We start from the raw sequence: 14,390 nt of genomic DNA, 5'->3' as shown, positions 1-14,390 counted from the left end.
TTGGCCCAACCTGTTGCCATTATATAGACCTTTTTGGCATTATGCAGATCAAGTAAGACATAGATAAAGCTAAGAAAATAAAGAAAGACTTCAGGAAAACTTTTGCAATGCTTCACAGCAAAGGCTAAAAAAATTTACCAACCATCCTAGATCTTGTGATTAAGTGTGTACCTTATGAGTGAAATGACTATGGGAAGGAATTTTGTTGACATGCCCGGGAGATAAGGTGAAAATGCTAGGTAATTCCGCAAGGGGGGATAAGCCCTCTTTTAAGTACCAGGCTTGGATACAACATTTTTCATATAAACAAAAGGTGGGAAATGTGAAAGTGAGTAGAAATGTTTAAAAGATGACAGTAGCCATTTTGAGATTAATAAATTGTTGCGTTAAGGCTAAGACATCTATGTCAGCATTGTTTGAAACAATTCTATGTTAAATTGTTCTCGAGATTAATGTTTTTATTTAGTCTCCCCCTAGTATGGAGAATACAGAAGGATATTTACTTATTTTTGTGTGATAAAGAGCCGCTCAACCTTGAAGCCTATGGAGAAAGATCATGTTTACGATAAGGGAGGGGGTCAGTCTGACTCTTCAACCTTGGAAAGACTATAAGGGAGGGGATAGTCTGACTCCTAGCATCTATGAGTGATATATTCTGGGAACTCATAGTTTTGCACTTAAGACGTCTTGTAAGCATATGATTGGTTCAGGGCAAAACGTTGTCATTATATGCTATTGGCTAAAATAAATTAACGTCATATTGTAAACATTGTAAGCAATTGGCTGGAATCAAGCTGCTCCTACTGCGAAAAATATTATTGTAATGGTTTGATGAATAAACGCCAGAGAAGGATTTTGAGCATACAAAGCATGGTCTCTTGTGTCATCTTTTCTCTCAGAGATATATATATCGATCGCCTATAATTTGAAACTGGATAATTCACTGGAGAGTGGGTATCGGTTGACAGTGTTTATATGCACTAGATTAATGGACATCCCCCTGCAGTACTCAATTAGACACAGGGCCGGCCTTAGGGGTGTGAGACCTGTGCCTTTGCTGTGCTGGGTCCCCTCCCCTGCTTGTTTCAGAAGCGCACGGGCCCGGCGACTCAGCAGTCGCCTTTTCGCCCGGGTGCTACTTCACTCAGTGGCGTCACTACCGCTGTAGCAGCCATAGCTGCTGCTAGCGGTGACACCGGGCATGTGGGCGCCCGTGCCGGCCCACCCCATGGGCGGCCGCGCGCTAACACCCGCTATGGCTGCTACAGCGGTAGCGACGCCACTATAGCAGAGCAGGGAGGTATCTCCCTGCTCTGCTATCTACTAGCACCACTGTAGCTCCCTGAAGGAGCGTAATCCCCGTGTGGTCAGGGATTCCACTCCTGGAGCGCCCCGCTTGATTTTTCTGTCCATATATGGATAGTGACATCAGGGAATACTCCTGAATCTGAATCTCCGTCCACAGAGTTGCAGACGCTGTGACTTGGGGTTCCACGGCAGGAGAAATCAATGATGTCACTCTCCATAAAAGGACACAGACGACAGAAGCTACTCCTGGAGTGGAATTCCCGGTCACAGTGTCGGCAACGCTGTGGACGGGGATTCCGCTTCAGGAGTTTCCCCTGATGTCACTGTCCATATATGGAAAGATAAATCAAGGGGAGCACTACAGGAGCGGAATCCTCAGCCACACGGGGATTCCGCTCATTCAGGGAGCTACAGTGGCGCTATCTACAGGAAGGGGGGGTTACTATCTACAAGGGGGCTGTGGGCTGTGTGGCACTACCAACAAGGGGGCTGTGTGGCACTCCATACTAGGGTGCTGTGTGGCACTCCATACCAGGGGGCTGTGTGGCACTCCCTACCAGGGGGCTGTGTGGCACTTCCTACCAGGGGGCTGTGTGGCACTCCCTACCAGGGGGCTGTGTGGCACTGCCTACCAGGAGGCTGTGTGGCACTCCCCACCAGGGGGCTGTGTGGCGCTATCTACAAGGGGGCTGTCTGGCGCTATCTACAACGGTGGCGCCAATCTACAAGGGGGCTCTCTGGCATAATCTACAAGGGGGCTGTGTGGCGCCATTTACAAGGGGGCTGTGTGGCGCCATCTACAAGGGGGCTGTGTGGCACCATCTACAAGGGGGTTGAGTGGTGCCATCTACAAGGGGGCTGTGTGGCGCCATCTACAAGGGGGAATCTGTGAGTAGTGTACTGATGGTAATTTTACTGTGCGTGGTGGGCTGAAGGTCATTTTACTGTGAGTGGGGGGCTGATGGTCTTCAAGGGTTATCAAGTGGTTTCCACCTCTGACCTGCAATAGAAATTAATAGGAAGCAGAAAATACCTGCTGTGCTCGTTTGGTGCTTTTTTTGTCTGCGTATTTTGCCTTAGTTTCAACGGCTTAAGAAAAAAGGCAAAAAAAAAAAGGTCAAACAACGCTGTCAATTCCTGAAGGAATTTTGAGGCAGATTTTTTTTTGCCTTACAAAAAAAGCTGGGCGAACATACCCTACGAGTGTAGTGCTTGTTTTTAGCCATTTTCTGTCTTTTAAGAAACAATTTTTACTAAAACAGACAAAAAGAGACACGGCGCCACATAGTACAGATAAACATGGTACACAGAGAGAGCAAGATAAACACAGTTGGTGCTCACCTTGTAGATACAACACTTATGATGAAAGGTGCACTGTAGCACAAACAGCTGCTGCCTAGGTTCGGTGCGCAACAGCCAAGAAGTGTTGCCGGTAGATAATTGGAAAAAAGGGTAGAAAGAAGGACCACACTGGTGCTGCAGTTAATGTAAATTGAAATGAACAATGTTCAAGATTTAATGTGAAAATAAATAGATAGACAAGCTACGCATTTCAACGCCGGACCGGCGTCTTCATCAGGCTAATAAAAAACAGGCTAATGACAGGGGTATATGTACACACAGCATGATACAACTACATTTTTTCAAAAACGAGGAAAAAACAACCGCAAAAAAGGCGGGTCAAAGATCAAAGGTTAGGTGACACACAACTACTGCCAAAAGACAATGGGATTACACTGGGGACAGAAAAAGGGGAATGGTTGAAAAAAATATATATATATATTCGAAATAAAGAACATAAATAGTGAAACAGAATATAATTCAAAGTATAAATGTGAAAGAAGATTATAAAAAAATAATTTTCATAGAAATTGAACAGCGATCACAATTCTTAAAAACATTAATTACGGTAGTGTACAAAATACATACATGCATGAAAAGTGTATATGCTGATGTGATCATTCAAAAACTCACCACATAGGTAGTGGTCAAAAACCCACTGTGCGTAGCGATCTACGGACAGCACTCGCAGTGGCGTCCCTGGTGTCATGGCAACCGCAGAGTTACGGTGGCCGAGAGAGGCCAAAAAAGGAATCGGATGCAAAAGGAACCCGCAAACGAAGATGAAGAGACTGATCATGTGTAATATCGTGATGTATAGATGATAATCAAGGGGAAGCGGCGGACCACTCGGAAAAGGTAAGAAAGGATAAATGATATACAATGGGTAAAGTAATGAACTGTATAGGGTTGTAATGAAAAATGTGTATATACGGGGTCTAACAATGATGGGAATGTTGAAAATAATGATGGAAAACGATAATAATGAGTGGTGCCTGTTCGCAGAGAAAAAAATTGATAGAAGGTGATGATGATAGTGATAATAAAAAATGAAATGGGGAAATAAATAAGTGGACGGATAAAAGGGATAATGGTATATACATAAATATATATATGCATAGAATATATATTGGTAATGAGAAAGAGAAATAAATGATACCGGTAATAATAATAAAATAAAAAAAGATATATATAAATGAGAACAAAAACAGTATACTGATATTAATCTAACGCAGATTTGGTTATGTCATTCAAGCCATTGGGGTGCAAGGTCCCAAGTTTATATATCCAAAAGTTTTCCCTCTGTTTTAATCTGATGAATCTATTAGGTATATCTACAGGAATGCTTTCTATTGGAGTAACTAAAATGTTATCAAAATTACAGCCATGTTTATGCGCACAATGCCTGGAAACACTCTGCTTTAGGAATCCCGTCTTAACGTTGAATCTATGTTAGTTTAACCTGTTCCTTAACCCCTTAAGGACACAGCCTGTTTTGGCCTTCAGTACACAGCCAATTTTTTCAAATCTGACATGTTTCACTTTATGTGGTAATAACTTCGGAATGCTTTTACCTATCCAAGCGATTCTGAGATTGTTTTCTCGTGACACATTGGACTTTATGTTACTGGCAAAATTTGCTCGATACATTAAGTATTTAATTGTGAAAAACACCAAAATTTAGCGAAAAATTGCAAAAATTAGCATTTTTCTAAATTTATATGCATCTGCTTGTAAGACAGATAGTAATACCACACAAAATTGTTGCTAATAAACATCACCCATATGTCTACTTTAGATTGCCATTGTTTTTAGAACATCCTTTTATTTTTCTATGACATCACAAGGCTTAAAACTTTAGCAGCAATTTCTCACATTTTCAAGAAAATTTCAAAAGGCTATTTTTACAGGGACCAGTTCAGTTGTGAAGTGGATTTTAAGGCCTTATATATGAGAACCCCTCGATAAGTCACTCCAATGGTTTGCGGAGACTACGTCGCATTTGCAAAGCCCCTAAGGGACCAAAACAGTGAAAAAAACAAAAAAGTGACTCCATTTAGGAAACTACATCCCTTGAAGAATCCATCTAGGGGTGTAGTGAGCATTTTGAACCCACAGGGGTTTCATAGATTATATTAGAATTGGGCAGTGAAGATAAAAAGAAATCCTTTTTTTCCAATAAGACGTAGCTTTAGCTCAAAATTTTTCATTTTCTCAACAAATAAAGGAATAAAAGTCCAACATTTGTAAAGCAACTTCTCTCGAGTACGGCAATACCCCATTTGTGGTCATAAACTGCTGTTTGGGCACACGGCAAGGATCAGAAGAGAAGGAGTGTCATTTGGCTTTTGGAGCACAGATTTTGCTGGATTGGTTTCTTGACACCATGTCACTTTTGCAAAGCTCCTAAGGTACCAGTACAGTGGAAACTCCCCAAAAGTGACTCGATTCACAAAACTACACCCCTTTAGGAATTCATCTAGGGGTGTAGTGAGCATTTTGACCCCACAGATGTTTCATAGATTTTATTAGAATTGGGCAGTGAAAATAAAAAAAAATCCTTTTTCTTCAATAAGACGTAGTTTTAGCTGAAAATGTTTCATTTTCTCAACAAATAAATGAAAAAAGCACCCCAACACTTGTAAAGCAACTACTCCTGTGTACGGCAATACCACATATGTGGTCATAAACTGCTGTTTGGGCACAGAGTAGGGTTCAGAAGCAAAGGAGCGGCATTTGGCTTTTGGAGTACAGATTTTGCTGGATTGGTTTCTGGGCGCTATGTCGCATTTGCAAAGTCCCTGTGGGACCAAAACAGTGGATCCCCCCCAGTAGTGACCCAATTTTGGAAACTACACCCCTCAAGGTATTCACCTACGGGTGTAGTGTGCATATTAACCCCACAGGTGATTGGCAGATATTGGTGTGCACTCGATGTTGCAGAGTGAAAATGGGATTATTTCCATAGATATGCCAATATGTGGCGCCCAGCTTGTGCCACTGGAGACACACACCCCAAAATTGTTAAAAGGGTTCTCCCGGGTATGGCGATGCCATATATGTGGGAGTAAACTGCTGTTTGGGCACACTGTAGGGTTCAGAAGGGAGGTAGCGCCATTTGTCTTTTGGAGCGTGGATTTTGCTTGTAGTAGTTTTGTTTGGATTCTTACTGGTGTTTCCGTTTAGAATGTGGGGGTACATGTAAACTGGGCAGAGTACATCAGGGGCATAGTCAGGTGGTATAATAATGGGGTAAAAAAAAACAATAAAATAATCCATAGATGTGTGTTACGCTGTGACACAATCCTTTCTGCACTGGCCGGTGTCGCACTAATAAATGGTCTTTACTTATTCCCCTTTTGGTCCACACTCGGGATCTTTGCAGTTTGAGGAATTTTGCTGGGAAGTGTTGTCCTGGTATAATACGGGCACACTTCCAGCATATATGTTTTGGCCCTCCCCTTCCTGGTTCTCTAATTTTAGGGGCCTTGATAATTCGCCACTTGAAACAGAAGAAACCTTCCCCTCAGGCCGGCACAACTGCATATTTTTGTTTCCTGGCTTATTGGAGCCTTAACTAATTTTATTTTTTCATAGACGTATTGGTATGACGGCTGTTTTTTTTGCGGGACGAGCTGTAGTTTTTATTGGTATCATTTTGGGGTACATGTGACTTTTTGATCACTTGTTATCCTTTTTTTTTGGGAGGCAAGGTGACCAAAAAACAGCAATTTTGGCATATTTTTTTTAATTGTTGTTATATAGCGTTCACCATGCGTTACAAATTACATGTTACCTTTATTCTGCAGGTCAGTCCGATACCTAATTTATAGCACTTTTTTTTACAACTTTTTGCACAATAAAATAACTTTTGTAAAGAGAATGGATTTTTTTCTGTCGCCAAGTTGTGAGAGCCATAACGGTTTTAATTTTTTCGTCGACGGAGCTGTATGGGGCTTGTTTTTAGCGAGACGGGTTATAGTTTTTATAGGTACCATTTTTGGGTACATGCGACTTTTTGATCACTTTTTATTTCAATTTTTGGAAGACAAAGTGACCAAAAAATAGCAATTATGTCAGTATTTTTTATTTTTATTTACGGCGTTTACTGTGCGGAATAAATAACATAATATTTTTATAGTTAAGGTCGTTACGGTCCCAGCGATACCAAATATGTATGGCTTTATTATTTTTTTCAATAATAAATGACTTGATAAGGGAAAAAGGGCGATTGTGTTTTGTGTTATTATTTGAAACTTTTATTGTATTTTTTACAACTTTTATTTTTACTTTTTTTACACTTTTTTTTTACACTTTTCTTTAGTCCCACTAGGGGACTTGAAGGTCCAACTGTTTGTTTGATGTTCTAATACATTGCACTACCTATATAGTGCAATGTTTTAGAAATGTCAGTTGTTCACTGACAGCAAGCCGATCAAGCTCCGCCTCCGGGCGGGGCCTAATCGGCTTCCGTAATGGCAGATAGGAAGCCATTGTTAGGCATTCTGTTTCCATAGTAACAGTCGCCAGCCTTGCCATCGCATGGCAGGGCTGCCGATTTCATACAAACCACTTTGATGCAGCGATTGCATTGAATCGCTGCATTGAAGGGGTTAATGGCAGGAATCAGAGCTAGATCGGGGTGTCCTCTGTAACATACAGCGGACACCCACTGCTGATGACGCCGGCTCAGCTTCTGAGCCGGAAGCTGAGCCGGCGCCATCTTGCTGATGGTACCGGAAGCCTCCTGGGCCCCGCCGACGACGGGGCATAGAAGGATTCCGTTACTGGCAGACCGGGAGGTAAGTATTAGTCCTCCGATCGCCTTTGCAGCCACCGGCAACCCAGCGATCACGTTGCTGGGGTGCCGGTGGCTATAAACTCCTCACATGCTGCGATCTCTATTGAACGCAGCATGTGAGGGGTTAATTGGTCTGATCGGAGGCTAGCTCCACTCCTGGCCCATACCTCAGGGTGCCAGCTGTAACATACAGCTGTCACCCGGCGGTGATGTCGCTGGCTCAGCTCCTGAGCCAGCTCCATCTGTTTCACGTACAGTTACGTAGAATTGCGGGAAAACACCATCTCCCATCACGTAACTGCACGTGAAATTGCGGGAAGGGGTTAATGTTTTGGGTTGTGCGTCCCACATACTGTAAATTACACATGCATTGCAATAGATAAATTACAGAGCTGCTCCCACAGTTGAGGGAACTCTTCATGTGTTGTGCTGGAACAAAATTCAGTCAATTTGTTTGTGATGTTCAGACAGCAAAGGCATCTAACATTTTTTATAGTCTTGGCTCTTTTATATGTGATTTTAGGTTTAGATGGGAGAAGCGTTTTCATAAAAGGATCGTTTTTAAGAATATGCCAATGTTTATGAAACTATTTTTGGTAGGGGTGCCCTGAGGAAATTTTATTTTTCCAGTGATGCCTCTAGTCCGAAAAGGTTGGGAAACTCTGAACTAGGCTACAGGATCATGCCGGACTACGCAAGGATCCCGTCGTGGGAACGGGGCCTAGGTGAGTACAATTTTTGTTTTTGTTTGGGGGCACTGTCTACAAGGGGGGGTGGAAGGGGCTGTATGGCACGATCTACAAGGAGGAGGTGGGGGATTATGGCACTGTCTACAGGGATGCTGCATTTTTTTTTTAATGATGGGTTAGGGTGCCGAAAGATCATATCGCACGGGGCGCCATCTATCCTAAGGCTGGCCCTGGCCACCCCAGACTCTATACCCCAGGTTAGCCAGTGCCAAACCATTTGCAGCCTTAAAGGGGTTTTCCAAGTTAAAACTTTTATGTGTCAGTGCTTTTAAACTCAGAATGTGATTACATTTGTAATGCACTTACTGTATCAAAATTGGCCCCATTTCCCGATGCTGCCATGGGGCACATGACTGGTGAAGTCACTCTCTTTGCCCGCTCTGTTTACCAGTCATAAACCTATCACGTGGTCAAACTGTTAAAAGTTTCTGACTGGTAAACAGTGGAAATTCCCCAAAAGTGACTCCATTTGAGAAACTAAACCCCTCCAGGAATTCATCTAGGGGTGTAGAGAGCATTTTAACGCCACAGGTGTTTCATAGATTTTATTAGAATTAGGCAATAAAAAATTTCATAAGATGTAGTTTAGCTCAAAAATTTTCATTTTCTCACAAATTAAAGGAGAAAAAGAAACCCAACATTTGCAATGCAATTTCTCCCGAGTAAGGCAATATCCCATATGTGGTTATAAACTGCTATTTAGACCCGCTGCAGGGCTCAGAAGGGAAGGATCTCCATTTCGCTTTTGGAGTGCAGATTTTGCTGGGTACCATGTCACATTTCCAAATTCCCTAAGCTACCAGTACAGTGGAAATTCCCCAAAAGTGGCTCCATTTGGGAAACTACACCCCTTGGGAAATTAATCTAGGTGTGTAGTCATCATTTTGACCACACTGGTATTTTTAATTAGATTAGGATTTTATTAGAATTAGGTTGTGAAAATAAAAAACAAATTTTTTCCAATAAGATGTCATTTTCATTTTCTCCACAAATTAAAGGAGAAAAAGAAACCCAACATTTGTAATGCAATTTCTCCCAAGTACGGCAATATCTCATATGTGGTCATAAACTGATGTTTAGACCCACGACAGGGCTAAGAAGGGAAGGAGCGCCATTTGGCTTTTGGAGTACAGATTTTGCTTTATTGACTTCTCGGCACCATGTCGCATTTGCAAAGCCCCTGTGGACCAAAACAATGGAAACCCCCAGAAGTGACCTCATTTTGAAACTATACCCCTCAATGTATTCACCCAGGGGTGTAGTGAGCATGTTAACCGCACAGGTGTTTTCCAGAAATTAGTGTGCACTCGATGTTGCAGAATGAAAATGGCAATTTTTCTATGGATATGCCATTTCAGTATCCATGATGTGGTGGCCAGCTTATGCTGTGTTTCCTGGTTTTTGAAACACCCTACATGTGGCCCTAATCTTTTGCCTGGACATTCAACAGGGCTCAGGAGTGAAAGAGTACCATGCGAAATTGAGGCCTAATTTGGTGATTTACAAAGTATTGGTTCACAATTGCAGAGACTCTGATGTAAAATAATAGAAGTGACCCCATTTTGGAAATTACACCTGTCAAGGCATTTATTAAGGGGTTTAGTGAGCATTTTGACCACACAGGTCTCTTCCACAAGTCTCTTCCATAAGTGATTGTGCTGCAGACGGTGCAAACTAAAAATTGCAAATTCTTCCTTACATATGGCATTCAGTGCCCAATATACTGTGACCAGTTTTTGCCACTGGAGACACCCCCCCCCCCACATATTGTTAACAACTTTCTCCTGGGTATGGCGATGCCATAAATGTGGAAGTAAACTGCTGTTTGGGCACAGTGTAGGGCTCAGAAGGGTGGGTGCACCATTTTGGTTTTTGGAGCGAAGATTTTGCTTGGTATTGTTTGGAGTATAGCTGGTATTTCAGTTTATAATGTGGGGGCATCTGTAAGCTCGGCAGAGTACATCAGGACATACTCAGGTAATATAATAATGGGGTAAAAAAAAAACAATAAAATAATCCACAGAAATTCTGGCTTCGTTATTTTGTTTTTTTATACAGTGTTCACCTTGACATAAATGACATATGAACTTTATTCTGCACATATATACAGCACCAAAACCAAGCTCAGTGCAAATATACAGTTCCAGAACCAAGCTCAGTACACATATACAGTACCAGAACAAAGCTCGGTACATATATACAGTGCCAGAACAAAGCTCAGTACATTGATACAGCAACTGAATCAAGCTCAGTACATAAATACAACTCCAGAACAATGCTGAGTACATATATACAGAACCAAGCTCAGGGCAATGGCCACGGTCGCAGACTGCAGACCCCTCTCATACTGCCGACGTCTCCCTTCCCGCAGATGCCAGCACATGTGGCCGTCCTGCCTTGCAGTGACCACTAGGGTGCGCGCAAGCTCATTCCCAGCCTTAAAGGGCCAGCGCACGCACATGTAAAGAATTTACAAATTACACCCAGATCACCCTGGACTATAAAAAGGGCCCGCCCCTTCACTCCTTGCCGAGCATTGTTTGTATTCCTATGTTAGTCTTGCAAATGGTCCCTTAGTCGTATCCTGTTCCCAGTGTTCCCGTGCCCTGCTACCTGTATCCTATATCCCGTGCTGTATTTGTTCCTGTGCCTCTCTCGTGTCAGAGTTGTGTTGTGCCGTCTCCTATGCCTGCTGTCTTACACCACGTCTATGGAGCAGGCCGTGACCGGTTAATGCCCTGGATTTTGTTCAATTTAGTCAAAACGTATCCCACTGTAAGGCATATAGTGGGATATGTTGCCCGGGGAGTGGAGCTTTCCCACGGCTGGAGTCCCTGGGCAAATCTTCTACTAGGGCTCTGCCCAGGGTCACTGGGGCTGTTTCTCATGTCCATATATGTAAGGCTTCCCACACATGAGCGGGTTCGGTCAGTGAGGTATGGACCGTATGTTGGCAGTATTTCCATGACTGAACACAGTGCAGGGAGCCGGGCTCCTAGCATCATAGTTATGTATGATGCCAGGAGTCCCTGCCTCGCAGTGGGAAAACTGTCCCGTACTGTAATCACATTTTGAGTACAGGACAGTAGTCCCACTGGGAGGCAGGGACACCTAGCCTCATACATAACTATGACGCTAGGAGCCCGGCTCCCTGCACTGTGTTCGGTCCAGGAAATGTGGCCGACATACAGTCCGTATGTTACGGACCGAACACGCTCTTGTGTTGGAAGCCTAAGGCTTCATTCACATCTGCGTCGGGGTTCCGTTCATGAGTTTCGTCTGACTTTTCTGTCAGGGGAGCCTATGATTGGAAACCAAACAGAAACAAATGGAAACCATAGCTTTCAATGGTAACGCATCCATTTCAAATGGTTTCCATTTGTCACTGTTCCGTAAGGTTTCCGTTGTTTTGATGGAATAAATAGCGTAGTCGACTGTGCGGTTTTGATGCGTTTTTTTTTAACTGCACCTCAAACGCTACATGTGAATATACCCTCCCCCGCACAAAAACTATAACTAAACTTTTCCCTCATGTAACATCTACAGCAAAGCCCCCTACCCAACACAAATGAACTACAAGGGTCTCTTCACACGTCGAGGTCAAATCAAGTTTTTTTGCAACAGTTTTTGTCAAATTGCTTTATAACCATGTAATTTGCCATGGTTTTGCGAATATCTCTGCAAAAAAAAAAAAAACGCAATATGACCGTAACCTGTGAATATATGCTAAATAAGTTCCCCCACACATGTCATTTACAGTGAAACCCCCCCCCCCCCTCCATGAGAAAACTATTTAAAGGCTACACCTTTTTTTCGGAGTTGCGATTTTTGCGGCGTAAATGCAGAGATTACACCACAAACGTTCCTGAACGTGAGGTGGCACGAAGGGATACAGACCTGGATAAACCAGTAAAAAGCCATGAGAAACATCATGGAAGAGAGAGGCTTTCCTGGACCTTTTGCTAATCGGATCCCGTCCTGAAAGAGGTGTTGGAACCTGGACTACACTTACAATACAAAGGTACCAGGGAAAGAACCTCTAGCCAAGTTTAGAAAAAAACTTTCTCCAAACATACTTCGGGAGTATCTTCCATGTCTTTCCCGTATATATGGATGTGATGTGGATAAATATCTCACTGGAATTAAAAATCGCTCATTACTAAATTGCCTAAACATAATTTTGGATGCATGCATCTATCTCTCAGTACACCCTGAGAGACAGGATATCTGGATCTTTTGTTCAACCGGATCCTGTCTTAAAAGACACTTTGCAACCTGGACTATACCTGTAACCACAAGGTACTAGTGAAGGAACCTCTAGCTGAGAGCTAGATACAATTTACCTCAAACATAATTTGGGAGTGTCTTTTTTGGCTTCTCTTGCAAACGCATGAAGTAATTTATATGTTGCTGAATTTTAGGAAGGGATAATTTGTCTCGTTTTTTTGCATTAAGCCTTTAATATTTGGCCTTTTCCAATTATATTTAAATATTATGGGATGATTATCTCCCCGGAATTACATGTTGCTATTATGATATAATGTTTAAATATATGTTTGGATGTATGCATCTATTTGTCGGCTTATAAAATAGCACTTGTATTAATGTCAAAGATATGTTACTATGTGTAATGCCTTTTCACAATTATGACAATTGAAAAATATTTTTAAATAATTAAAATAATTTTGTATTTTGTTTAAATAATTTGCACTTTGTACTTAATTTTGACCCAAAGTGTGCTGGTTTTGTTCAATCGTTTTCCTTTTTTCTTTTTTGCTACAAACGTTGCAACCCTTGGCTTTCTGTTGCAGGTTTTGCTTGCCCATTGAATTCAATGGGTAAAAACTGCAATAGAAACTCAACCAAAACACAGCATAAATTGAAAGATGTTAAACAGGCTCTGTCACCACATTATAAGTGGCCTATCTCCTACATAAGGAGATCGGCGCTGTAATGTAGGTGACAGCAGTGCTTTTTATTTAGAAAAACGATCTATTTTTACAACGTTAGGAGCGATTTTTAGCTTTATGCTAACTAATTTTTTAATGTCCAAGTGGGCGTGTTTTTACTTTAGACCAAGTGGGCGTTGTACAGAGGAGTGTATGACGCTGAGCAATCATTCATTCATTTACACAGCACTAGCAATATAGCTATATCGCTATGTGCAGCCACATACACACACACACATACACACACACACACACACACTAACATTACTGCAGTGCCCTGACAAAGAATATACATTACCTCCAGTCAGGATGTGATGTTTATTCAGAATCCTGACACTTCTGAATCTTTTCTGTGAGATTTCCAGCAAGGCAAGCGTAATCTCGCGAGATTACGCTGTAAGCTGTCATTTAAAACGAGATTACGTTTGCCTTGCTGGAAATCTCACAGAAAAGATTCAGAAGTGTCAGGACTCTGAATACACATCACGTCCTAGCTAGAGGTAATGTGTATTCATTGTCAGGACACTGCAGTAAAGTTAGTCTTTGTGTATGTGGCTGCACATAGCGAAATAGCTATATCGCTATCTGCAGTGTAAATTAATTGAGAGAAGTGTATGACGCTGATTGGTCAGCGTCATACACTCCCATGTACAACGCCCACTTGGTCTAAAGTAAAAACACGCCCACTTGGGCATTAAGAATCGAATTAGCATAAAGCTAAAAATCGCTCATAAAGTGGTAAAAAAAGATTGTTTTTCTAAATAAAAAGCACTGCTGTCACCTACATTACAGCGCCCATCTCCTTATGTAGGAGATAGAGCACTTATAATGTGGTTACAGAGCCTCTTTAAGGATATGCTGGGAGTTTCTGTTTCACAAAAGAGAATGAAACACTGATCATCTAGCTGCAGATCATACAGTGACTACAGTACTGTTCAGTCACAGGGAGAGTAAACATTTACATTTAGTGACTCACTGGTGACGTCTTCTCAGATTGGAGTCATTTTTCTCTTTTCTTTTCCATCTGGTCTCGACCTCTATGATGATGCCTCCTGGCCACGACCCATTTCTGCAGAGTTTGCCGCTCAGATGTCTTTGGAATCTCACTTTTCCATAATTTACACACCTATAAACGAAGATAAAATTCTAATGGTGCCACACTCTATGTCCCTAAATATAATACTATTATACACTGTGCCCCTGAATATAAAAGTGCTACACACTGTGGCCCTGAATATAATA

This window comes from Rhinoderma darwinii, chromosome 3 (assembly GCF_050947455.1).
Source record: "Rhinoderma darwinii isolate aRhiDar2 chromosome 3, aRhiDar2.hap1, whole genome shotgun sequence".
In the NCBI taxonomy this organism is placed as follows: domain Eukaryota; kingdom Metazoa; phylum Chordata; class Amphibia; order Anura; family Rhinodermatidae; genus Rhinoderma; species Rhinoderma darwinii.
This window is presented reverse-complemented; position numbering follows the sequence as displayed.